Source organism: Schistocerca piceifrons, chromosome 4, assembly GCF_021461385.2.
Source record: "Schistocerca piceifrons isolate TAMUIC-IGC-003096 chromosome 4, iqSchPice1.1, whole genome shotgun sequence".
Taxonomy (NCBI): Eukaryota; Metazoa; Arthropoda; class Insecta; order Orthoptera; family Acrididae; genus Schistocerca; species Schistocerca piceifrons.
In genome coordinates this window covers 603,873,504-603,880,754 of record NC_060141.1, presented here as the reverse complement: position 1 = coordinate 603,880,754, position 7,251 = coordinate 603,873,504, and positions in this window count along the sequence as shown.

The window sequence follows — 7,251 nt, the reverse complement described above, 5'->3', positions numbered from 1 at the left end:
GAGAAAGTTCAAGGCAATTGTAAAATGCGTTTTAGACAGGTACGTGCCGAGTAAAACTGTGAGGGACGGGAAAAACCCACCATGGTACAACAACAAAGTTAGGAAACTACTGCGAAAGCAAAGAGAGCTCCACTCCAAGTTTAAACGCAGCCAAAACCTCTCAGACAAACAGAAGCTAAACGATGTCCAAGTTAGCGTAAGGAGGGCTATGCGTGAAGCGTTCATTGAACTCGAAAGTGAAATTCTATGTACCGACTTGACAGAAAATCCTAGGAAGTTCTGGTCTTACGTTAAATCAGTAAGTGGCTCGAAACAGCATATCCAGACACTACGGGATGACGATGGCATTGAAACAGAGGATGACACGCGTAAAGCTGAAATACTAAACACCTTTTTCCAAAGCTGTTTCACAGAGAAAGACCGCACTGCAGTTCCTTCTCTAAATCCTCGCACAAATTAAAAAATGGCTGACATCGTCCAAGGAATCGTGTCCAAGGAATAGAAAAGCAACTGGAATCACTCAACAGAGGAAAGTCCACTGGACCTGACGGGATACCAATTCGATTCTACACAGAGTACGCGAAAGAACTTGCCCACCTTCTAACAGCCGTGTACCGCAAGTCTCTAGAGGAACGGAGGGTTCCAAATGATTGGAAAAGAGCACAGGTAGTCCCAGTCTTCAAGAAGGGCCGTCGAGCAGATGCGCAAAACTATAGACCTATATCTCTGACGTCGATCTGTTGTAGAATTTTAGAACATGTTTTTTGCTCGAATATCATGTCGTTTTTGGAAACCCAGAATCTACTATGTAGGAATCAACATGGATTCCGGAAACAGCGATCGTGTGAGACCCAACTCGCTTTATTTGTTCATGAGACCCAGAAAATACTAGATACAGGCTCCCAGGTAGATGCTATTTTTCTTGACTTCCGGAAGGCGTTCGATACAGTTCCACACTGTTGCCTGATAAACGTCTACAGACATTAAAGTAACCTCTGGCGTGCCACAGGGGAGTGTTTTGGGACCATTGCTTTTCACAATATATATACACTCCTGGAAATTGAAATAAGAACACCGTGAATTCATTGTCCCAGGAAGGGGAAACTTTATTGACACATTCCTGGGGTCAGATACATCACATGATCACACTGACAGAACCACAGGCACATAGACACAGGCAACAGAGCATGCACAATGTCGGCACTAGCACAGTGTATATCCACCTTTCGCAGCAATGCAGGCTGCTATTGTCCCATGGAGACGATCGTAGAGATGCTGGATGTAGTCCTGTGGAACGGCTTGCCATGCCATTTCCACCTGGCGCCTCAGTTGGACCGGCGTTCGTGCTGGACGTGCAGACCGCGTGAGACGACGCTTCATCCAGTCCCAAACATGCTCAGTGGGGGACAGATCCGGAGATTTTGCTGGCCAGGGTAGTTGACGTACACCTTCTAGAGCACGTTGGGTGGCACGGGATACATGCGGACGTGCATTGTCCTGTTGGAACAGCAAGTTCCCTTGCCGGTCTAGGAATGGTAGAACGATGGGTTCGATGACAGTTTGGATGTACCGTGCACTATTCAGTGTCCCCTCGACGATCACCAGTGGTGTACGGCCAGTGTAGGAGATCGCTCCCCACACCATGATGCCGGGTGTTGGCCCTGTGTGCCTTGGTCGTATGCAGTCCTGATTGTGGCGCTCACCTGCACGGCGCCAAACACGCATACGACCATCATTGGCACCAAGGCAGAAGCGACTCTCATCGCTGAAGACGACACGTCTCCATTCGTCCCTCCATTCACGCCTGTCGCGACACCACTGGAGGCGGGCTGCACGATGTTGGGGCGTGAGCGGAAGACGGCCTAACGGTGTGCAGGACCGTAGCCCAGCTTCATGGAGACGGTTGCGAATGGTCCTCGCCGATACCCCAGGAGCAACAGTGTCCCTAATTTGCTGGGAAGTGGCGGTGCGGTCCCCTACGGCACTGCGTAGGATCCTACGGTCTTGGCGTGCATCCGTGCGTCGCTGCAGTCCGGTCCCAGGTCGACGGGCACGTGCACCTTCCGCCGACCACTGGCGACAACATCGATGTACTGTGGAGACCTCACGCCCCACGTGTTGAGCAATTCGACGGTACGTCCACCCGGCCTTCCGCATGCCCACTATACGCCCTCGCTGAAAGTCCGTCAACTGCACATACGGTTCACGTCCACGCTGTCGCGGCATGCTACCAGTGTTAAAGACTGCGATGGAGCTCCGTATGCCACGGCAAACTGGCTGACACTGACGGCGGCGGTGCACAAATGCTGCGCAGCTAGCGCCATTCGACGGCCAACACCGCGGTTCCTGGTGTGTCCGCTGTGCCGTGCGTGTGATCATTGCTTGTACAGCCCTCTCGCAGTGTCCGGAGCAAGTATGGTGGGTCTGACACACCGGTGTCAATGTGTTCTTTTTTCCATTTCCAGGAGTGTATATAAATGACCTAGTAGATAGTGTCAGAAGTTCCATACGGCTTTTCGGGGATGATGCTGTAGTATACAGAGAAGTTGCAGCATTAGAAAATTGCAGCGAAATGCAGGAAGATCTGCAGCGGATAGGCACTTGGTGCAGGGAGTGGCAACTGTCCCTTAACATAGACAAATGTAATGTATTGCGAATACATAGAAAGAAGGATCCTTTATTGTATGATTATATGAGAGCGGAACAAACACTGGTAGCAGTTACTTCTGTAAAATCTGGGAGTATGCGTGCGGAACGATTTGAAGTGGAATGATTATATAAAATTAGTTGTTGGTAAGGCGGGTACCAGGTTGAGGTTCATTGGGATAGTGCTTAGAAAATGTAGTCCATCAACAAAGGAGGTGGCTTACAAAACACTCATTCGACCTACACTTGAGTATTGCTCATCAGTGTGGGATCCGTACCAGATTGGTTTGACCGAGGAGATAGAGAAGATCCAAAGAAGAGCAACGTGTTTCATCACAGGGTTATTTGGTAACCATGATAGCATTACGGAGATGTTTAATAAACTCAAGTGGCAGACTCTGCAAGAGAGGTGCTCAGTATCGCGGTGTAGATTGCTTGCCAGGTTTCGAGAGGGTGCGTTTCTGGATGAGGTATTGAATATATTGCTTCCGCCTACTTATACCTCCCGAGGAGATCACGAATGTAAAATTAGAGAGATTAGAGCGCGCACGGAGGCTTTCAGACAGTCGTTCTTCCCGCGAACCATACGCGACTGGAACAGGAAAGGGAGGTAATGACAGTGGCATGTAAAGTGCCCTCCGCCACACACCGTTGGGTGGCTTGCGGAGTATAAATGTAGATGTAGATGTATTTTTGAATCAGAAAGGGGTGTTATCAAATTTTAATAACGGTAGAGTGTAACATCGTGTCAGCGGTTGTCATTTGTACTAAGATAGGGGTAGGATCACATTGTAATATCTGTATAGTGGCGTAGTCGTGGTCAGTTGATTGCTTAGTTCATAAGTAATTGTTCATATATCACAGCTCAATCTGGCGCTGGTGACGCAACTGTGCAGTTGCATATTGCTGTTTTATTTGTCGCAACTCTATACATCCAGATTATAGCAGTAGGATGGATAGGGTGTGTGAGTGCTGTGTGCGGGTGCGCAGGAGGAACTGGCCGCAGTTCGCGAGCAGCTGAGCGTGCTGTTGGCCATGGTCACTCGCCTTCAGACTGCTGCCTCGAGGTGCAGCGATGGTGGAGGGTCTGGCTTGTCGCTTGAGACATCCCAGGTGTCGCTTGCTGCGTCCGCTGACTCAGCCGCCGAGCCACCTGGTGTGCCCGGCACGTTGGGGCCACCTTCACCTCGGGGTAAGTGGCAGACTGCAACGCGTTCGCGTCGCTCAAGGCGGAGGGCCAATGTGGAGGCTGGCCAGCTGGCCTCGCCCGTTCATCCTGTCAGTGGGCAGGTGGCCTCTCCTTCAGCAGGGCCCAAGCAGGCACACGGGGGGCAAAGGCTTGCTGGTTATTGGGAGCTCCAGCGTTAGGCGGGTGATGGAGCCCCTTAGGGAAATAGCGTACAGGGCTGAAAAGAATTCCAACATGCACTTTGTTCGTCTGCCGGGGGGCCTCATCCAAGATGTGGAGGCGGCCTTGCCTGCGGCTATTGAGCGTACGGGGTGCAGCCATCTGCAATTAGTTGCTCATGTCAGCACCAATGATGCCTGTCCCTTGGGTTCTGAGGTGATCCTCAGTTCGTACAGGTGGCTGGCGGATTTGGTGAAGACCACTGGCCTCACACGCGGGGTGCAAGCAGAGCTCTCTATTTGTAGCATCGTTCCCAGTCTGGATAGGGGTCCTTTGGTTTGGAGCCGAGTGGAGGGTCTCAACCAGAGGCTTCGTCGACACTGTGATGGTCTTGGCTGCAGATTTCTAGACTTGCGCTATTGTGTGGGGAATTGTAGGATGCCCCTAGATAGGTCACGGGTGCACTACACAAAGGAAGTGGCTACTCAGGTAGCAGAGTACTTGTGGTGTGCACATGGGGGTTTTTTAGGCTAGGCAGTAGTGCAAGGTGTCCTGATGAACACTCACCAGTCGACGCGCAGGCAGAGAAATCAGGACGCGCTCAGTGTAAAGACACTTCAGCTATCAAGATATTAGCAGTAAATTTTCAGAGTGTTCTGAATAAAGTTCCTGAATTTACTGCCCTCCGGGAAGTGTGTGGCACGCAAATTATTCTTGGGACTGAGACCCAGCTGAACCATGAGACAGGAAGTTCTGAAATATTTAGTGAGGGGGTGGAACGTGTATCGGAAAGACAGATTAGACACCATAGGAGGTGGTGTCCTCATTGCAGTTGACAAAAGTATTGTGTCTACTGAGGCCGAAGTAGAGTGTGATTGTGAAGTTATCTGGACACGTTTAACAGGGCTAGGACAAATAAAGTTAGTTGTTGGGTGTTATTACCAGCCACCAGGTTCCACTGTGACAGTTCTAGAATCATTCAAAGGTAGTCTACACTCTGTAACTGGATCATGCTATATTAGTCGGAGGTGACTTCAACCTACCTTGTATAGACTGGGATGTCTATGGATTCATTACAGGTGGTACAGACAAGCCATAGTATGAATTACTTTTGAACACATTATCCGAAAACTGTCTTGAGTAGCTAAATCGACAGCCAACACGTAATGGAAATATTTTAGATCTGGTAGCCACGAACAGACCAGACCTCACCGATGGTGTCAGTGTTGAGACAGGGATTAGTGATCATGATGTTGTCATTACGACTATGGTTACGAAAGTTAAAAAGTCGGTCAAGAAGGCTAGGAGAGTATTCTTACTAGAAAGAGCAGATAAGCAATTGGTAGCATCCACTTAGTAAATGAATCGACTTCATTTACTTCTGGTACGATGGACGTGGAAGAATTATGGGCAAATTTTAAACACATTGTAAATCACGCATTGGAGAAGTATGTGCCGAAAAAGTGGGTTACGGACGGAAAAGACCCACCGTGATTTAACAGCGCAGTTTGGAGAATGCTCAGGAAGCAAAGACAGTTGCACTTGCGGTACAAGAAAGATTGGGAGAATGAGGACAGGCAAAAGTTAGTAGAGATTCGTGCTGCTGTAAAGTGACGCGCGACGCATACAACCACTACAACCATCATACCCTGCTGAAAACCTAAGGAAATTCTGGTCTAAATCAGTAAGTGGGTCGAAGGCTTCCATCCAGTCACTCACTGATCAGTCTGGCCTGGCAACAGAAGACAGCAAAACGAAAGCTGAAATTTTAAATTTAGCATTTGAGATATCTTTCACGCAGGAGGATCGTACAAACATACTGCTGTTTGAGTCTCGTACGGATTCCCATGTGGAGGACATAGTGACAGACATCCCTGGGGTTGCAAAGCAGCTGAATGGGTTGAAAATAAATAAATCACCAGGTCCTGATGGGATTCCACTTCGGTTTTACAGACAGTACTCTACTGCATTGGCTCCCTACTTAGCTTGCATTTATCGCGAATCTCTTGTCCAACGTAAAGTCCCGAGCGACTGGAAAAAAGTACAAGTGATGCCTGTATATAAGAAGGGTAGAAGGACGGATCCTCAAAATTACAGACCAATGTCCTTATCATTGGTTTGTTGCAGGATTCTTGAACATATTCTCAGTTCGAATATAATGAATTTCCTTGAGACAGAGAAGTTGCTGTCCATGCATCAGCACGGCTTTAGAAAGCATCACTCCTGCAAAACGCAACTCACCCTTTTTTCACATATCTTGCGAGCCATGGTTGAAGGGTATCAGACAGATACCATATTCCTTGACTTCCGGAAAGCGTTTGACTCGGTGCCCCACTGCAGACTCCTAACTAAGGTACGAGCATATGGGATTGGTTCCCAAATATGTGAGTGGCTCGAAGACTTCTTAAGTAATAGAACCCAGTACGTTGTCCTTGATGGTGAGTGTTCATTGGAGGTGAGGGTATGATCTGGAGTGCCCCAGGGAAGTGTGGTAGGTCCGCTGTTGTTTTCTATCTACATAAATGATCTTTTGGATAGGGTGGATAGCAATGTGCAGCTGTTTGCTGATGATGCCGTGCTGTACGGCGTGTCATCGTTGAGTGACTGTAGGAGGATACAAGATGCCTTGGACAGGATTTGTGATTTGTGTAAAGAATGGCGGCTAACTCTAAATATATATAAATGTGAATTAATGCAGATAAATAGGAAAAAGAATCCCATAATGTTTGAATACTCCATTAGTAGTCTAGCACTTGACACAGTCACGTTGATTAAATATTTGGACGTAACATTGCAGAGCGATATGAAGTGGGACAAGCATGTAATGGCAGTTGTGGGGAAAGGCGGATAGTCGTCTTCGGTTAATTGCTAGAATTTTGGGAAGATGTGGTTCATCTGTAAAGGTGACCGCTTATAAAACACTAATACGGCCTATTCTTGAGTACTGCTCTAGCATTTGGGATCCCTATCAGGTCAGATTGAGGGAGGACATAGAAGCAATTCAGAGGTGGGCTGCTAGATTTGTTACTGGTAGGTTTGATCATCACGCGAGTGTTACGGAATGCTCCAGGAACTCGGGTGGAAGTCTCTAGAGGAAAGGAGGCATTCTTTTCATAAATTGCTACTGAGGAAATTTAGAGAACCAGCATTTGAGGCTGACTGCAGTACAATTTTACTGCCAACTTATACTTCACTGAAAGACCACAAAGATAAGATATGAGAGATTAGGGCTCGTACAGAGTCATACAGGCAGTCAT